At 41.3% G+C, this 19,662-nt stretch overlaps 1 long non-coding RNA gene across 1 annotated transcript; it reads left to right on the forward strand.

Moving 5' to 3' along the window:
- Window positions 1-62: 62 nt before the first annotated feature.
- On the forward strand, window positions 63-17,839 carry LOC308625376. The gene is made up of 3 exons (XR_014017089.1): window positions 63-147; window positions 16,006-16,138; window positions 17,409-17,839. It is a non-coding gene; the product is annotated as an uncharacterized lncRNA (long non-coding RNA).
- The last annotated feature ends 1,823 nt before the right edge of the window (window positions 17,840-19,662 follow it).

The raw sequence follows: 19,662 nt of genomic DNA on the forward strand, positions 1-19,662 counted from the left end.
TGCTTTCCTCCCCGAGGGCGGCTGCCTTGTCAAAGGCTGCCCAAGTCGTCAAGGTACCCCTTCCCTTCAAAGAGAGGGAAGGGAGAGAGATGTGCTGGAAGCCTCTCTGTGCAGTGGAGCTGAGATTTCCCAGCTGAGCTTTCCCAGGTAAGCTCAGTCCCTCCGTTTTCCCCATCCACACCCCATCCCTCTTAACACGGCTCTTTGTGGGGGAGGGGTGGCCAGGTGTGGAATTCCCTCACCCATATTAGTCTTTCGTCCCAGTGTCCCCATTTCGCCAACCACTGGGTGATTGCCTCACGCCCACCTCCTCTCTTTCCAGATCCCAGGATCCCCAGGTCCTGTAGAAAGAACTGAGAGGGAGGTCTGGTTACCAGGGCCCAGCTGGGGTTGAGGTCTGGGGGTTCTTGCCTTTTGTTGGAAGGTGGGAAGAGAACGTGAGACCCTTCTGCTTCAGGTTGGCCTTCTCTGCTGGCTTCCATTCTAAGTGTAGGGGCAGAGCTCAAGGAGAAAAAGGCTTCCTGTTCATCCAAGACTGAAGAAGCTTTCCACAGATATAACCTTTGTTCAAGGAGCTGGAGCTTTCTTTGTGTGTGGGGGGGTCGGTGGGTGGCAGGAAGCACACGGGAGGCATATTTCAATTCAACTGGGCAGCATCTTCTAAGGTTTTGATCTCTGTGAACCCCAAAAGTACTCAGGGCTGGCCCAGGAGACAGTGGTCAGGGTGGAAGGCTGGACCTATGACGAGGTTGAGGGGGGCGGGAAGAGACAAGGGAGGAGGGAAGATGCCCACTGGATTTTCTTCCCGGTTGGGTGTCAGAATGGGAATGCAGACACACTCTTGCCTTTAGGGATTTATAATTTAAATTATTGCTACTGGTTGTGGGCATCTAAACTAGAATCAGAAGCAGGAAGTATTTGTGGAAGGGAGTCTAGGACTCTGAAAAGAAAATATTCAGTTAAGCTTTATCTGGGTGGTTCAAGGGGGTTGGAAATCCCAACCATCTGACACCTTCAGGCAAGTGCTAAATGCTCTAAAAAAAACCCTGAATTGGGCAATGTAAAAAAATACACCAAGATGATTTCTGTAGCACTTTTTGTATTAATAAGTATTTTGAAACAAGCCAAATGTCCATCAATAACAGATTGTTTAGATAAATTATAATCTATATACTGGGGCATTGTGCAGGGGCTCAAAATAAAATGAGGTAAATCTGTTAATACTATCAGGGAAGTCTAGGAGGTATGGTTAAGTGAAAAAAAAAGCGTGATCACATTTTTTTTTTTTAAAAAAAGCTGTCAATGGTGTACATGTATGTACTTAGTTTATAGGTATATTTTTATGATCACAGAGGAAAAAAAAAAGACTCGTGAGCACCAGAATGTTGACAGTGGTTACTTCTGAGGCTGGGATAGGGGGTCAGAGACTGCTCTCATTCTTTACCTTATATAGTGGTTTTAAGAAAAGAAAAAAAATGGTGCAATTAAAGACAAAATTTCAACTTTTCAGTTGATTTTGTTTTCTTTATTTCAATATTTTCTGTAAAAACAAATACCACTGAAATGAGAAAAAACAAGTACATGAAGATGTCAATTACTGATACATCTCTCCCTTTTAGTCCTTGGAAACAAAGTTCTGTGGTCTAGAATCCAAACCTGCTCCCAAGGCTAAGGGTGCTTTGTCCCAGCTGGAAATTTACATGAATATGACATTTCTAAGTTCAGTGTCAGCCTATATATTGATGCCTTAAAACAAGAGCTCAGAAATACACAAGTTCGCCCAGAGGCATATCATTGTATTTCCTTGTTCATACTTTCTGAATCAAAACTGAGTAGAGATAACATTTTCTTGGATTGGCTATACTCACTAACTTTGTCTCTTTTTAAAGGTAGTTCCTGGAATTGCCAAGTGCCACAGCCTACTCAAAATTTTGTTCTTGTAAATCTTTCTGACTAAGAAGACAGCAGAACCTAGTGATTAAGCAAGGGAATCAAGTCAGTTTGAAACTTGGGTTTTCCCATTCACTGAATATATGGCCTCAAACAAATTATTACCACCTTGTGCTTCTGTTTCCTCATCAGTAAGATGGGAATACAACAGGAAATGCCTCATGGGTAAACCTCTAAAGAGCTTAGGAGAGTGCTAAGTGGCAGCATTAATTATCAATAACCCTGCCTAGAAAAATGCTAATCAAGGGGCAATAGAAAACTGTTGGATTTTTTTTTTCCTGGATAAAAATACCCAGCATAACCAAGAGGGATGGAGCTAGAGAAATGGGAATTGATTAAGGAGCCTGAAGCTACAGTCTGCCTACTTAGATGCAATAAGATAATGGGTTTTAGAGTCAGACCCACTGGATTCAACTCCTGGCTTTACCATTTACCAGCTATTTACATACGAGCAATTATGTTACCTCTCTGTACCTTTCGTTAATTACAAAATGACAACAATAATAGTGCCCACTTTATACAGTGGCTGTGATAATTGAGGCTAATCATTAAGAAGTGTTAGCTACTCCGTTTCTCTTGCCCTCTAAAAGCAAAATTGCTTAGACACTGTCAGTGATCCACCCATATCCCTGTGCCCTATCCACTTCAGTGCAGGAAGGCTGACTCCCAGCTGCCAGCTCCTGCACTTTTTTTCCTGAAAGTTTTTTTCTTTTTTTTTTTTGCGGTACGTGGGCCTCTCACTGCTGTGGCCTCTCCCGTCGTGGAGAACAGGCTCTGGACGCGCAGGCTCAGCGGCCATGGCTCACGGGCCCAGCCGCTCCACGCATGTGGGATCTTCCCGGACCGGGGCACGAACCCGTGTCCCCTGCATCGGCAGTTGGATTCTCAACCACTGTGCCACCAGGGAAGCCCCATCTGATGATTCTTGCTTTGTGAATGAGATTCCTTTTCCTCCCTGAAGACATGGGGTTGCTTTCTCAATCAAACCTGATAGTTGGACTTTGAAGACCATGTGGGCTCATACCTGAATATAGGATTATGGAGTGGACCTGGGAGTCCAGACTGTGAAATTTGATCACTGGCTTGTCACTGCATGTTTGTGTGGTCTTGAGCATTTTCCTCATCTATTCAATGAGAATGTTGGTGATTTAGGATCCCTTTCAGTTCTTATACTCTGTGACTCCTTTTAGGATCATGGGAGAATCCACCTGTATTCTTTTTTTTGCGGTACGCGGGCCTCTCACTGTTGTGGCCTCTCCCGTTGCGGAGCACAGGCTCTGGACGCGCAGGCTCAGTGGCCATGGCTCACGGGCCCAGCCACTTCGCGGCATGTGGGATCTTCCCGAACCGGGGCACGAACCTGCGTCCCCTGCATTGGCAGGCGGACTCTCAACCACTGCGCCACGAGAGAAGCCCCGAGGATTTTTTTAAATGTATATATACACTGGCTCTCAGAGTTTCTTCAGTGAGGTTAAGCTCAGTTGCCCACAGTAAGAGCTGCTCGATAACACTCCCTTTAATTATTGCCTTTCCTTCCCCATCTCTCTTTCCTAATTTTCTATCTTCAGTTCCTAAATAAACTATTTGCACTAGAATCCTTTTCTCGGGTTCTTCTTCTGGGAGAACCCAAAGTAAGAGAGGAATATAATGTTTCAGTGATGACTATGGTGGTGCCATGTGTTGCTCATATGAGCTTCTATATTTTCTTCCACAATCACCATCCTTAAACCTTATTCTATGACGTAATTGCTCTTGCTTTACTCAGATGTTTTCATTTCTCTTTCTTAAATTTGCTTGGATTCCAAGGAAAATATAAGCTCTCGACAACCGCCACCATCTGGCAACCAAGCATGGACACAGTTTGGACCACTATCACCCTGTTTGTCTGAAATTCATTCCAGAGCTTACAATTTACACTCTCCAAAGTTCTAAAATGGGACTCCAGGCAGCTTCTCATCTGCACTGAGAATAAATACAATCATTGTCCCTGTCATGCAGGAATCTGTCATGTAGGCAGACCCCTATCTTTCCTAATAATAAGGCTGGAAATGTGAACGTGGATTTAGGCCAATGTATATGTACTGCACAAACTCTAACCCCAGACATACAGATAAAGGGAAATTGAACTCTCTTGTTCATGAGTACCTGGGAAGGAAAAATTCCACATAGTAGAGTTGGTAGCCTGAAGTCAGACAGGCTGAGATTTCATCCTGGCTCTTTCACAGCTGTGTAACCTTGAGAAATTTATTTAATCTTGCTAAACTTTGGTTTTCCTCATTTGCAAATTGAGGATAATCATACATACATACATACCTCACAGGTTTTTTTTAGCAATTAAATATGCTAATACATATTAAGTACTTAACACAATGGCATATAGTGTCTAAGAAATGTTAGCCCTTGTTTTAACTATTAATAATAATAACAAAAACATCTTGTAGAAGAACCATAAAGGACCGTATAGTATACAATAAATTTACAGAATCTGGACATGGGAAGGAGACCATAGACATCCTGCAGCACAGCATTCCTCTGAGATAAAGGGAGGTAACACTTCTACAGCACACATATTTGGCTTCAGCAAGCAAATGGAGTCATTTGTTCAGCACGTGTTAGATATGATTGTTGGTGCTGGTGCTGGTGTTGCTGTTGGAACTACAGGCGAAAGGTAGAGCTTGTTGATGGAAGGTATTAAGGCTACAGGCCAGCGCAGAGCCTATTCATTTTCACCCAGCAAGTGGCCATAGACAACACCTAACACCAGCTGAAAAAAGGAGACCATCTCTCTTCTCCAGGCCAAGAATGTGGGCAGGGACCTCGCTACCTTGGAAGGGGAGGCAGGGCTCCTTGGGTGCAGTTTGCCAGAGGGAAGGGTGGGTTTCATTAGTGTGGCACTGAGATGGAAGTACACAGGAACAGAGAAGGAGCATGGCTTCTGCCTCGATACGCTTACCGGGTAGAAATCTTGATTGGCCGGTTGATCATTTCCCAGGATAGAATGAGTATCCATAATATGCAGGTCCCATTGCTGCTGGTGGAACACACACTGGCATCTGCCCTAGTAATTTCTTCCCCTTTATCTCCAAAGCCTCACATTTGAGGCCCTATTCAGAGTGAACTGCTGGAATGCTTTCAGAAATTTTAACCCAAGTAAAGCTGCACTGCCTTATGGCCTATCTTATCACAGTATTGCTTTCTAAAGAAACATCATACTGGTGGCAAAGAAGCACTGTTGAGCAATTTAATTCCTTACTGGAATCTTTGGAAAGGGCATCTAAAGGAAACCATTTCTTTCCTTACAGCAAAATACCCTGATACTCCACAAATTTCTCTCCTTTCTCTCTCCTGTACTTAATAACTCTCAAACACACACCCCATGAAACTTTTCTTTCTCTCTCTCATATTTACCTTCCTATCTCCTTCCAAATTTCTGGCTCTAAAGATAACATAGTGTCATGGTTCAAAGCATAATCTCTGGAATCAGACTGACTAGCTTTGAACCCTAGCACTGCCATTGTTTGTTTGTGGCCTTGGACAAGTTGCCTAATAATATTATTTGACATATATTGACTTTTACCTTGTGCCAGGCAGGTTTTAAGTAACTTGCCCAAGGTGACTTAGCTAGTTAGTGACAAAGACAGGACTTGAGCTCAGGTGGCTTGACTCCAAAGCCCATACTATTTGAGGCTATACTACTCTTCTATGCTGTGCCTCAGTTTTTCATCTTTAAAATTGGGATAAATATAATACCTTCTCATGGCAGGGAAGACAATGTACTTGTGAGTGGTAAAGCTGTAAATACATTAATTTCCTCAACTGAAGTTCAGAGAAGCTAAGTTACTTTCCTAGTACTGTAGTCACATTAGTAAATTGCTAAAGCAGGCTAGATTTAAATTTAAATCTATACTACTTCTAGACTAGGCATTCAAACCCATACTCAGCCATCTTTTAATGATATGATATTGAGCATATTTCTCTACCTCCCTGGGCTTCAGTTTCCTAATCTTTAAATTAAGGATGATAAAACCAGTCCTGTCCACCTCACAAAGCCAGGGTAAGAATAAAACTCAAATATGACAATGCAACTTGTAGACCTTCAAACGGCAAGGGAATGTAAGTTAAGGTACCATTGGAGCCTTCTAGAAGCTGTGGCACACAGTAGGGAAATGAGCAAAGTTTGGTGGACATACCAGACACCCTAAAATTACCCAAGGACACCATAGATGGCCATTCAGTCTACTGGGAGATCTATCAAGAAGACCTACTGAGGAGCGGACAGGGGAGGGCTGCCAAGGTACCTGAGGCCAGAGGTATGGGAGAATCAGAGAGCTGCCCCTGCTTCACATTTGAGGATGGGAAGAGAATCTCTGTTTTACTGAAACAACAGTGTACTTCAAAGAGGTTGCTTATGGAGAAGAAAGAAGCTTCAACAGTTGAGCTCACGGAGAACCCAGTCACCTATACATCCAATCTTCCCTCATCCCCTGTCCTAACAGAATCACTAGGATTGCCTCCCCTTAGGGACCAGGTTGCCTCAGTCATTTGTTCAAAAAATATTTGTTAACTACGTATTATGTGCCAGACATTATTCCAAAGAATGCAAACAAGTTTCCTGCTTTTGTGACGTCTGCATCCTGATATATGGGTAAGGAGGCAGGAGGGGAGACATAAAATAAAGAATGCAATTATTGGGTTGGCCAAAAAATTCGTTCAAGTTTTTTCCGTACCATCTTATGGAAAAAACCTGAACGAACCTTTTGGCCAACCCAATATTTTGTGTGATAAGGGCTATGAAGAAAATAAACATCTGATTGTTCATTAAAATAATTTCTGATGATAGATCACTCTATACTTTTGGCAAATAATCTGAAGGTGTTCAGATAGTTGAGGGACATTACCATAATAAGCCTTATATTCTCATTTGCCTACTTAATCAATAAGGTTTCTCAGTACCTACAACTATAAAATTTTTTAAAACACACAAATAGAATCAATACTGGTTCCTGACTCATTCTACAATAAATAAACTAGCTCTATGTGAACTAATAGAGGTAGAAAAAAACCCCTCATTTATCTAATTAATAAATGCATTTCCAATTAAAATGAACTTTTGTAGATTTTAACTATTTATAAATTGTGTATTAACATTCGTACATTTTACTCAATCCAAAAGAAATATTTTAACCCTTAGGATCTTATAGTTGCAGGAAATTTTTTAAAAAACATACTTACTTTTAATTTATATTCATATTTTTATTGCAAAGATCAATAAAATGCTTTAAGAAATGAAGTATACTGCATTAGGATAAAATTCTGCATGCAATATGGAATGGAAATATGACTTTTTTAAAAAATAGAAAGATATAAATTTTCTAACTATGAGCAAAGTGTTTATTCACATATTTTGAATGGATTATGATGAGTACCAAATTGCAGTGGAATTCAGATTTCATTGGATACCTATAGAAGTATGGTCTACAGTTTTATTTTAAATGTCAATATTTTAATACACCAGGAATTACATTCTTTGCAACATATGATAAAATAATAACTTCAAAATATATAAGGGGGGCTTCCCTGGTGGCGCAGTGGTTGAGAGTCTGCCTGCTGATGCAGGGGACATGGGTTTGTGCCCCGGTCAGGGAAGATCCCACATGCCACGGAGCGGCTGGGCCCGTGAGCCACGGCCGCTGACCCTGCGTGTCCGGAGCCTGTGCTCCGCAACGGGAGAGACCACAACAGTGAGAGGCCTGCATACCGCAAAAAAAAAAAAAAAAAAAAAAAAAAAAAAAAAATATATATATATATATATATATATATATATATATATATATATATATATATATGGGGTATATGGTTTTAAAGAATTCTTTTAGGGAGTGTGTGAGATAAAAGTTTGAATAAAGACTGTGTGTGTTATCTGTAGGCTGTCTTATATTTAGTGGCCCCTAGAGGGAGTCCCTTCCCAGTTCCACTTGAGGACAGTTTAGAAGGGTAGAGAACTCTTACTTGCATTGATTGTTCCATAAATTATTAGAAAGACCCTGAATGGAAAATTCACTGGGAGGGAAAGGCCGCATAGTGGAAATAGCACTAGATCTAATGTGAGTCTTGAGTCTTCTCGTAACTAGCTCTTTGGCTCTCTGAACCATAGTTTCCCCATTTGAAATATGGGCATAAAACCTACTGTCCCTAATCCACAGTGTGCTGGAATATAGTGATAAAGAACACAGACCCCAGGATCTGACTACCTGAGTTCAAATCCAGCTTTGCCACTTACCAGCTGGGTGACTTGAAGTATGTATTTTATACCTCTGTGCCTTCTGTCTGTCATTTAAAAGCATAATCCTAAAAAGCATAATAGGATCAACAATAGTACCTACCAAATAGAGTTGCTGTGATGATTAACCAAATTAATATTTATAGATAGAGTGCTTTGAATAACCCTGGCACATAGCTATTATTAGTACATATTACCTTAGTTATTACTATTATTATAATCATTCACATGTTTACTGACATGTAAAATCAAATGGGCCCTATGGCTGCTACACAAATAAAAGAAATACTGTTAAAACTATATTGGTTAAAAAAAACCTATATTGGTTGTGGTGCTTTCAGCAGCAAATTACAAAGCAAAACGGACTAAAACTGGCTTAACCTGTAAGAGGATTTATAATTTCCCATAACTGTAAGCCCACAGATGTGACAATTGGGGCTCCAGTGACATGACTTTGGCTTTGCCCTATGAGTATGCTTTGTCTTTACAATGACATCCTTCACGCTCACAGGATGGTTACTGAAAGAAGCTGAAGACTTGTTCTTCCCTTCCGCAATGGTCTGAATGTTTGTGTCCCCCCAAAATTTGTATGTTGAAACCCTCACCCCCAGAGATGATAGTATGAGGAGATGGGGCCCTTGGGAGGTGCTTGGGTCATGAGGGTGGAGCCCTCATGAATGGGATTAGTGTCCCTATAAAAGAGACCCCACAGAGATCCATCTCACCTTCCACTATGGGAGGAAACAGCTAGAAAATGCCAGCTATGAACCAGAAGGAGGGCTTGCACAGAACCCTCTCACTAGAACTCTGGGGCCTTGATCTTGGGCTTCCCAGCCTCCAGAACTGTGAGGAATACAATTCTGTTGTTTATAAGCTACCCAGTCTGTGGTGTTTTCTTACAGCAGCCTGGACAGAATAAGAAACACCTTCCATCTGATTGGCCTACGTAAGATAGGTGCCCATCTCCGGATCAAAAACATTGGTTAAGGGAGTACCATGCAGTGACTGCCTTAATCCTGGTTGTCTGAACTGATTGCTGGCAAATGGGATACTGTGACTAGATTAGACTAATCAGGATCCAGCCCCTGAAACTGGAGATGTGAGTCACGTGATTTCTTAGTCAGGGTCCCAGCAGGAAGCAGATGACATATTAAAACTAGGTAAATGAGGAAAATTTAATAAAGTGACTGCTTATGAAGTTGTGGGCAAAGTTGAAGGAACTCAGCAAGGGATGGTGCAGTGCCCAGGGGCTAGCAACTACAGAGAGCCACTACTGCCCCTCAGCCTGAGGAGTAGGGAGCTCTTATTAGAGCATACACACAGAGAATTGGATGGAGAGGGCTATCCAAGAGGATCTTTTTTATAAAGGAATGCTGTCTACCTGCAACTACTTAGCCGTGGATGAAGCCAACAGAATAAATACCCCAACCTTACTCGTCTTCCAGTTGCTGAAAGCCACAGTGCCGGGAGCCATTAATGCCATCAATGCATGCCCATCACCAGGTCAGGCGCCCAGGCCCTAGATCAGAGTGGAGAAGGATAAAATGCAGTTGGGGGAGCAATTGGAATAGTGAGCACGAAGGAATACTGAGCACACTCAGACTGCTCAAGGGAGGGGAATGATACCTAAACAAAACCATGTCCTCGTAGGAAAGAAGGAAGGAAATGCTGGATAGATAACTAACAGGATTCACCAGAAGTACCCTTGTTCAAAATAACATTGTTCTGGGGACTTCCCTGGCGGTCCAGCAGTTAAGACTTTGCCTTTCAATGCAGGGGGTGCAGGTTCAATCCCTGGTAGGGGAGCTAAGATTCCACATGCCTCATGGCCAAAAAACCAAAACATAAAACAGAAGCAGTATTGTAACATATCCAATAAAGATGTTAAAAATGGTCAATATCAAAAAAAATCTTTAAAAAATAACATTGTTCTCTTTCTTTTTCAAATATAGATTATCTAAAATTGCAAACATCTCTTATTTGTAAGTAAAGTGCATCCCCAAGGGAGCTGCACAAGAAGATAACAAAAGACTGAGCTGCCACTACTTGATGAGGGATACAGGAAAGGGGGATGTACTGACCTTTCAAAGAAAAGTGAAGAAATCCATTCCCATAAGGGATTGCAAAGAGAAGTGGCTGTTCCCTTGATAAAGCCAAAGAGGGCAAGCCTAATGAGGCCTAAGCCAGTTACATGGTGTAATTTACTGAATGGTGTTGGCTGCCTTGCAATGTTTCAAAGCAATTTTTTTGTAATACATGATTAGTAGGAAAGGATTTGGATGTTGCCATTTTCCAAAGAAAACTTGACTACACTTAGTAATACAGAAAAATATTCTCCTTGGAAAGTCTCATGTTTCTAGGCAAAGCGGTATCGTAAGTCAGAATTTACACAATGTATTATTGCCTAATGTATGAGGATTAATTGGGAACTAAATGTGAAGATAAACAGACCATCCCTAAGGGACTCCAAGACTAAGTGGCAACATCAAGTGCCCATCAAGGGCAAGGAGAGTCTACACCAGTGGTTCTCAACACTAGCTGCACATTAAAACTACTTGGGGAGCTTTAATTGTTTTCTACACCCAGACTCCTCCCTAGAGCAATTAAATAAGAATCTTTCAGTGAGGTCCAGGAATTGGTACTTTTTGAAAAGCTCTCTGAGTGATTATACTTATATCTCTGGTAGATGCAGCATGCCCAAATCAATCAGATCACTTGCTTTGCTGGTTAATTCATCAGTTCAATCCAAATAGCTATCCTGGAATGTGGTTGTGCCTTGCTGTGTCTTGCAGCCAGGTATTAAGGCCTTACAATATAAGGGTTGGGAGCGGGGGCTCTGAGATCAGGCTGCCTGGGTCAAATTCTGAGTCCACTCATGGGCTTATGTGACTTTGGGAAAGTCATTTAACACTTTTGAACCTTAGTTTCATAATCTGTAAAATAGGGGAGGGGCAATAGTAGGAATTACAACATAGACTGTTTTGAGGATTAACTTAGAAATAACTTCATGTTTATGAAGGTTTTAGTGCAGTGCCTGGCACAGAGTGACGCTCAGTAAATGCAGACTATTATTAATGTGTCCAGATTTAAGCCAACTGGATGTCTCAGAAGTATCCCCACATTCTGTCCAATTGGCTTTCTGGAGTTCTCTATGGAATGGGCTTGGGAAGGTGGGGATGTTAAAGTAGTTGACCCTTCCAACTCAAAGTCTAAGGGTCTACGAGTTGCTTTGGGGGGTCACTTACCATGAAAGGCAAGGACATTAACAAGTAGAAAACGACTATTATTCCAGCCAATGGTAGTCACTATTTATTTAATGTGCCAGGCACCATGTTAGGCACTTTACATCTTTTCTCACTTAATCCTCACAAGAATCCTACAAAAATAGAAAGTATCCCCCATTTTGCTGATGAGGATCCTTTGGCCCAGAGAGGGTGAGTAACTTTCCCAAGATTATCCAGCTATGAATCAACTGAATTAGGATTTGAACTCAGGTCTTTCTGGCTTTGTAGCTCATCCTTTGTCAACTGGGCCATGCTGCCTCTCTTGAATGACACTCCTCAACACTAGGACTGCTGTAACTTCTTCTTCTAGAACGAATGGAACCATGTCCCAAGGATGGAGCTCTCTCAGCTAGTCTCTTCCTTTCTAGGATAACACAGATCTGGAGTACAGAAGCTAAGAGCATACATTAAGGCTTTGGGCTACAGAGAGTAAGCAAACCACCCAGGCAGTGTTCCTGGGTCCAGAGCTTTTCCTGGAAAGAGAATTATTTTCCTCATGGGAATATTTTTTATCTTGTAGGATGGGCCAGCACGTAGTGTTGCTCCATGGAGAAGAAGGGGCAGTGTCTGCTGGTGGTGCTCTTCTGAAGACCCACTCTCGTGGCATTCAGCAGTGGAGGGTGATTAGTGGGTGGATTGGCTGCTTGCAGCCCATCTCTAAGATATGAATATGAATCAGTGCATAACTGCTGAGAACCTGCTACTTACCTACCACTGGGCAGGGCTCCAAGCCATTGTGATCCCACTTTCCCCTGCCCCAAGTATAGACACTTGGCAGCACATACATTTTTCCTGATTTTGAAAAGTGCTTGTGCAAAAGTTCTCAAAAAGGTAACATTTTTAATCACACTTACATATATATATATTTTAAATAACCTCACTGCAAAGACAAAATAATAATAATAGCCTAGTTTTATTGAGAGTTTTTATGTGCCAAGCTTTACATGTATTATTAACTCATTGAAGGGTTAATAATTATCGGGTTAATTAACCCAAAGCCCTGTGAGGTACTGATCCAGTCTTTCAGCTGATGAGACTGTAGCCCAGAGAGGTTAAGTAATTACCTGGTGGATTCTGTGGTAGGTCTCTGGTATCTATCAGGTCCCAGCAGGAAACAGAAGAGATACTCAAACTGGGTAAATGGGGAAGAGTTTAATATTGGGACTAGATACACTAGACAGTGTGGGCAAGGTATAAGGAAATTGAAAAAGGATAGGCAGTACCTTGGCCCTAGGCATAAAAGGAAAGACATCTGCCAGGAGTTATGACTTTGAGTACAGAGAGGTAGCCAGGCCTCATGGCCCAGCATGGAGGGAGCTGGGAGAACAAATACCCGCAATTACTCGCCTACCTCCCTCCAGTCTCCTGCAGTGCTTTCCATCAGCTGAACCCAAATGGAAGTCAGAAGACAAGAGATCCTTGATTCAGTACATACAGGTTGACTTCCCTGGGGCACAAGACAGGATGGAGAAGATTAGAGAATGGATCTGGAGGAGAAAACAGAAAATATTCAGTGCACATGTGATCTCAGTTTGGATAATTAGCTCTTCTCTTTCTAGAATTTGAGGTGGGAAACAGACACAGAAACTGTCCTTAAAAAGGACTACTGTTAATGGTTCATGACAGAATGTCCGTGAATTTATGCTGCTGAAGAATCTGGAGCTTTTCTGCTTCCATTCCTTCTACACATTGGCTGCTCAGCAATCCAGGATGTTTCTGACAAGTCTCTTATTTCTGCTTAACCCAGTCAAAGTCATTTAGTGTGGCTTGTAACAAAAGGTCCCTAATGAAACAATGCCCAAGTTTTCTCTCAGTCATCCTAGCCCTCTCTAGGGTTGGCATTTAGATCACTGCATTTATGTCTATATTCCCAACTGTGCTCAAGAAAAGAACTTATGTAGGGGGCTTCCCTGGTGGCGCAGTGGTTGAGAGTCCGCCTGCCGATGCAGGGGACACGGGTTCGTGCCCCGGTCCGGGAAGATCCCACATGCCGAGGAGCAGCTGGGCCCGTGAGCCGTGGCCGCTGAGCCTGCGCGTCCGGAGCCTGTGCTCCGCAACGGGAGAGGCCACAACAGTGAGAGGCCCCCCCCAAAAAAACTTATGTAGAAGAAGAGGAAGAAGAGGAGGAGGGAGAAGGAGGAGGAAGGAGGGGGAAGGAAGGGGAAGGAGGTGGGGAGGGAAAAGGAGAAGGAGAAGGGAAGGAGGAGGAAGGGTGGGAAGAGGAGGAGAAAGAGAACAAGAAGGATTTTAAGAACTTGGAAAGTGGGAACGTCTTCGATGTGCTCCTGTTGAGAACCACTGGTCCCATCATCCACTTTCTCATATAGCTCTTTCAGGAAAAACTTAATTACAGGCTTGTAAGTTTTTAGAGCTCGCTCTTCTGGTTAGTTGAATTTGCTAGTTAACTGTTCATCACCTTTGAATTTTAATTCTAGTTGATACCTTTGTTTAAATGCTATTAGCTTATTTCCCTTCATTAGTGTGTAGTGAATCATCCCAGAGAAAAAGATTCCAAGCCATATTATCTGACATTTTATATAGATCTGCAGCAGTTGCTTAAGGTCCCTACAGAGCAGATCGGAGAGACACAACTCAGTTGAATTTTCTGCCCCTCGTTGAGAGAAATCAACCAGGCAATCACTTATTCTGCAAACATTTGTTGATCACCTACGTTGTGCCTGCCTGGAGTGGTCCAATCAGGGCATATAAAAATGAAAACAGTATCTTTTCATGGGAGGTGTCTTACAGCCTTAGCCCTTTAGTGTTCCCTCTGCCTGGTAATATCTATTTTACTCTCAGTATTTTAATAAAGAACTCTTTTTCAAATTATTTTAAGATATGTCTTATAAAAAAAAACATTTGTTTGTGTGTTTCACTTTCTCTTAACTGCACCGGTGGAGAGCTTGGCTCTTTCAGCTCCAAGTTTCTGGCCAAGACCTTTCTGTCCACCTGGGGGCAGCATATCCTTACATAGAAAAGCACCTTGAAGGAAACGACTGGCTTTCTGAGCTCCTGGCTTTCAAACACAAGCCTTTCAAGAAGTGTTTCCCAAATGACTGACCCAATAAGTATTCAGTCTGAAGACTTATCCTTGAAGAAAGGGTTCCATAGCCAAATAAGTTTAGGTAACTCTGGTTTAAGTAAAGTTAAAAGGTGTCTTCCCTGCAAGACCTCTCAGAAACTTTAAAAGACTTTTGTCACCAGGGCATGTTCACATTGTGCCTGGCACTGTGCGAAGTGCTTTACTTACACTGATATATTTAATCCTCACAGCCATCCTATGATCAGGCACTAATACAAGTCTCCATTGTACAAATGAAGAAACAGAGGAACAGAGCTCCTACGTGGTAGCTGAGTTTCAAACACAGGCCATCTAGCTACAGAACTTGCATATTTGACCATTACACTATAATGTTTGCAATGTGAGACTCCAAGAGGAAGAATTTAATAGTCACTGTTTCCTACATTTATTTGGCTTTGGAACTCTTTTCTTCCTGCTGGTCAACATAGAGGACTGGTGTTTAACAGAACACACTGTGAGAAATGCTTCCATAATGTGATGACAAATGCCATCCCTCTTTAAAATTTAACCTAAAACCTAAATATAAATCCTCTTTAAAATTTAACCTAAATATAAATCCACAGGCCCATTATGTAACTGAATGGTTAACATTCAGTTGAATTCTGATTTGATGGGAAGGCTCCTATCATGTTAATCTCTATTCTCAAAGCTAATGTCACTAAACCAAGACTAAAGTATGTATTTAAAGTATATCAAATACCAGTCAGAATTGAATTTTCTTGGGAAGAAAAATAGAAAGTAGAGAGGTGAAACTAGAAAGCCACAGGCTTCAGCACAGAAGCTAAACAGAGTGTGGAATGTTCTGGGAAAATGAGGAAATACTCACCTCTTCATGGGAATCCAGAACTAAGACCGAGATTCTAGATAATGTTGGAGCATTAGAGCTGGAATAAGAGTGGCACCTCTGACGAACACAGGCCATTTTAGAACAAAGTTAAAACATCTGTAAGACAAAAAATGTTGCTCACCATCCAGTTATACAAGTATCAAATCATTAGCCACTGCAGTCGTTGACGAACAGTTCACCCTGAAAGGAATTCAGGACAAAAAACAGGATGAGGCACTCTGTGCTTTGGAAAAACAGGCCCCTTAGAGAGCTGATGTATATCTCAGGAAGAATTTTAATGAACCCAGATTCTTGCATCTTCCACAGAAACATAGAAACACTCTAAAATCATTAACTGAGATATCTGTACCTTGTGACTAACAGTAATATTTTACTGAGATTCATGCTTAACTACATGTATTCCCTAGTCAAAAATCATATATATACTGACTTCTCCCCTACCTGTTGGGGGCAGTTCCCTCAGAGCTATTGAGAGGCTGTTTTTCAGGCTATAGTCCTCAGTAAGATCCCTAAATAAAACCAAAACCCACAGCTCTTACATTGTGCGCTTTCCTTTCAATAGACAGCTTTTGATGACCACGAAGGGACCAGAGCAGACTTCTTTCCTTCTCCTGGACGCTATGAGGATCCAAAGCCATACTACCGCTAAGGGCCCCTTATGCCCATCTGCCTCCTCGGCAAGTCCAGACGACTCAGTAAGTCTCTCTTGTTCTCAGATCTCCCATTTTGGTTGACGATCCTGAGTTTTATTCTGGGGTGGATAAAGAGGTACTTGACATAGTTGAAGGACACTGAGAAAGTCTTTGGTCATTTATAGGCTGTTATTATTTTAATAAAAATGCCTCTCTTCTAGAAGATTCATAGAAAGGACTTTTTGACAAGTACAGGTTTCTGATAACTTTCAGATCATACCACTGAACTGGATAAGAAATTACAGAGTTATAATGAAAGCTCTGATGGCTTCATAAAACTGTTATCAGAAGATCAACAAGAATTAGTTATGTAAGGCTGAACGATAATTTTATGACTTTTTGTCTAAAATATTACTTGCTTTTCATCTTTGTTTTCCAGATATAGAAAACATTTCCCCTTAAACTAATTATAGCTTACAACAATTTGGCAAATTATACTTCTGTAAACAGAATTGAAACCTTTATCTTTTTCTCTCTACCTGATCCCTCCAGAACTGGAAACTCTTAGTGAGAATTCTTATTTTCATAGTAATATAGTTATTTGCATAAGTTCAATAAGAATCTGTTCTTCTTAGCCATAATTGGGAACATTGGTATGTCACCGTGGCTTTGATTGGAATGATATGTTTGAGAATATACACAAAATCAAATATGACCAGATAGCTTTCAAGAACTAAGGTGGACTTTATGGAGCCATAAAGCCCCTTGGAAAAATGACCTGATACCTTGCTCACAGGGTTCCCAGCATCCTTACAAGGTGAATAAAGGAAGTTACTTCCTGGCAAATGCAAGAACCTCAAAATATTTTGGGGACCTCAAGAAGAGGGGAATTCACCCAAATCTGTAGGTACTGCAGGCAAAATCTGAAGTCAAGTATTTGGCGTGGCTTTCTTTGCCTTGAGAGGCCTTTTAAAGTTCAGTCTGAGATTCCTTATGAAAAGTTCCAGTAAAGCCAATTGAAAAGAGCCTATGATCAATTACACTTACGTAAATAGTCAAACCAAGTTTATTGAAACCAGGCTTATTTTGCGGAAAACTTTGTCTTAATTCAGCTCTATTTGATAAAAATGAGGGTTAATTTTAGAGGAAAAAAAATGTTTCAGTGGATATTAAGTTCTAATGTTGTTAATTGACTTTGCATTTTGGTGTTTACTGCCTAAACTCACTTCCTAGGTGGCTCCTTGTAACTATGTTGCATTATTGTAAAGCTTAATTGAATTAGGAAAAACACATTCTAAGCTTGTTTTTGAAGCTTATCTATTTTTTATTTAAGGTAATTTATCTTTGGATGAAGATAAGATGCCGTATGACCTGCAACCAGGAAATTGTGTATTGGAAAAGACATCATTTAAAGGACTCCCTCCAACCTAGATGGAAGGGCCCTTATCATGTACTCTTAACTAGCTTATGTGCAGCGGGGGGGAAAAAAACCAGAAGGAAATTGGCTCTTGGATTCATATTTCCCACATTAAAGGGGACCCAGCACTGGACTGGTCTATAGAGAGGACTGCTGACCTCAAATTCACCTTAAAATAATGCTCAAACAGAGGAGAAATGACACCCATGCCAGGACCAGAAGATGACATAGAAGTAGACAGCTATCCCAAGGTGCTGGACCTGACCCATATGATTATTTATAGTACTTTCTTGATTTCTTGGACATTTTGCCTATGAATCAAATGCTTTTCTATCATGGGCACGACCCTATGCAGAGCATAAAAATTAATCCAATTGTTGGGTTTATGGTCAATTATCTACATCTAGTACTTCTGGTTTACCTCGGTGGATTTCTCCTCTCCAAGGCTCTGATTAGATGGTCCTTAGAAAATTAGTTTCGAAGAAAGAAGTTATAGGTCTATTCAGGATACTATTAATATTATTAGATGAGATCCCCTCACTTGGCCAGTCAATCATACTTGCTATGACTCTGGCCATAAATATGAATTTTCTTTAAAAGTTACTCAGGCTAAATCAGAGCGATGAGCTAAGTTTCAGTCAAAAATCATAACCAGGGCTTCCCTGGTGGCGCAGTGGTTGGGAGTCCACCTGCCGACGCAGGGGATGCAGGTTCGTGCCCCAGTCCGGGAGGATCCCACATGCCGTGGAGCGGCTGGGCCCGTGAGCCATGGCCGCTGAGCCTGCGCTTCCGGAGCCTGTGCTCCACGACGGGAGAGGCCACAGCAGTGAGAGGCCCACGTACTGCAAAAAAAAAAAAAAAAATCATAACTACCCATTTATTATGAGGGACTCTCCCTCAACTATGGGATGGATACATACAGGCTACAGTCATTTAAGTTTAAAGATCCCCTTATGTTAGGGCAATTAGATCATACTAAGGATAATCAGCCTAATAACGCTAGGAAACTGGGCTAGATCCCTTATGAACAATTCCAGTATATCATTACCCTTAAAAATAGCAATGGGTACGGAACAGACTGGATCAGACAACCGGGGATATACTTGGCTGCATCTAATGGAAATTCTTGGCTTCAATTCTTACTTATGACCTAATTTACGCTACTAGCTATGTTATATACTGTATTCTGCCTATTTTATAAGATTGTTGTTTCTTGTATTACCTAATGCATAACTGAGTCTCTGACAAAAATAATGATGACTAAGAGACTCAAAATGTTTGGCCAAATATATAGTTCCATATAAGATTAAAATTATTGTAATAGTGTAGCTCTAGATGTGGGAAGAAGCAACAAGGGAGAATCATTTCCTGGACCATAACAGACTGGTAAGGCCAGTGGTCCAGAGACTCTTATGGCTACCATTAACAAGGTCCAGTCCAGTCATAGCACATTGAGTGGCCTATCAAAGAAACCCTCACCTGACTTAGGAATTAGCCTTCACAGCACTATGAGACTGTGAGACAAATTGGTCATGAAATGCTTCCCACACCTTGGTCAAATTTATGACCAAAAGGGAGGACTGTAAAATAAAGAATGTTGCCCATCATCCTGTTCTACAAAGATTAAGTCATTAGCCACCGCAGTTCCAGAACGACAATACACCCTGAAAGGAATTCAGGACAAAAAACAGGGTGAGGCACTCTGTGATTTGTAAGAATAGGCCCCTTAGATGGATAGATGTATATCTCGTGAAGAATTTTAATGAACTCAGATTCTTGCATCTTCCCACACATACAAACACTCTAAAGTCATTAACTGAGACATCTTTGTGACTAGCAGTAATCTTTTACCCAGATGTTTGCTTGCCTGCATATGCTCCCAAGCTAAAAAGCATATATATACTGGTTTCTTCCCCCTACCTCTTGGGGCAGTCTCCTCAGAGCTACTCAGAGATTGTTTCCCAGGCTATCATCCTCAGTAAGGTTCCTGAATGAAACCAAAACCCACAACCCTTACGTTGTGTGTTTTTATTTCAGTCAACACATCTAAGGGATAGTCTACCAGATAAGACTGGTAGTTACTTTAAGCAGTATTTCCTAAACCTTAGTCATTTATATACATACTAACTTCATGATTTTTTTCCTATCAGGATATCACTACTATTATTTA

The sequence above is a fragment of the Mesoplodon bidens genome (genome assembly GCF_964165515.1).
Source record: "Mesoplodon bidens genome assembly, chromosome: 11".
Lineage (NCBI taxonomy): Eukaryota > Metazoa > Chordata > Mammalia > Artiodactyla > Ziphiidae > Mesoplodon > Mesoplodon bidens.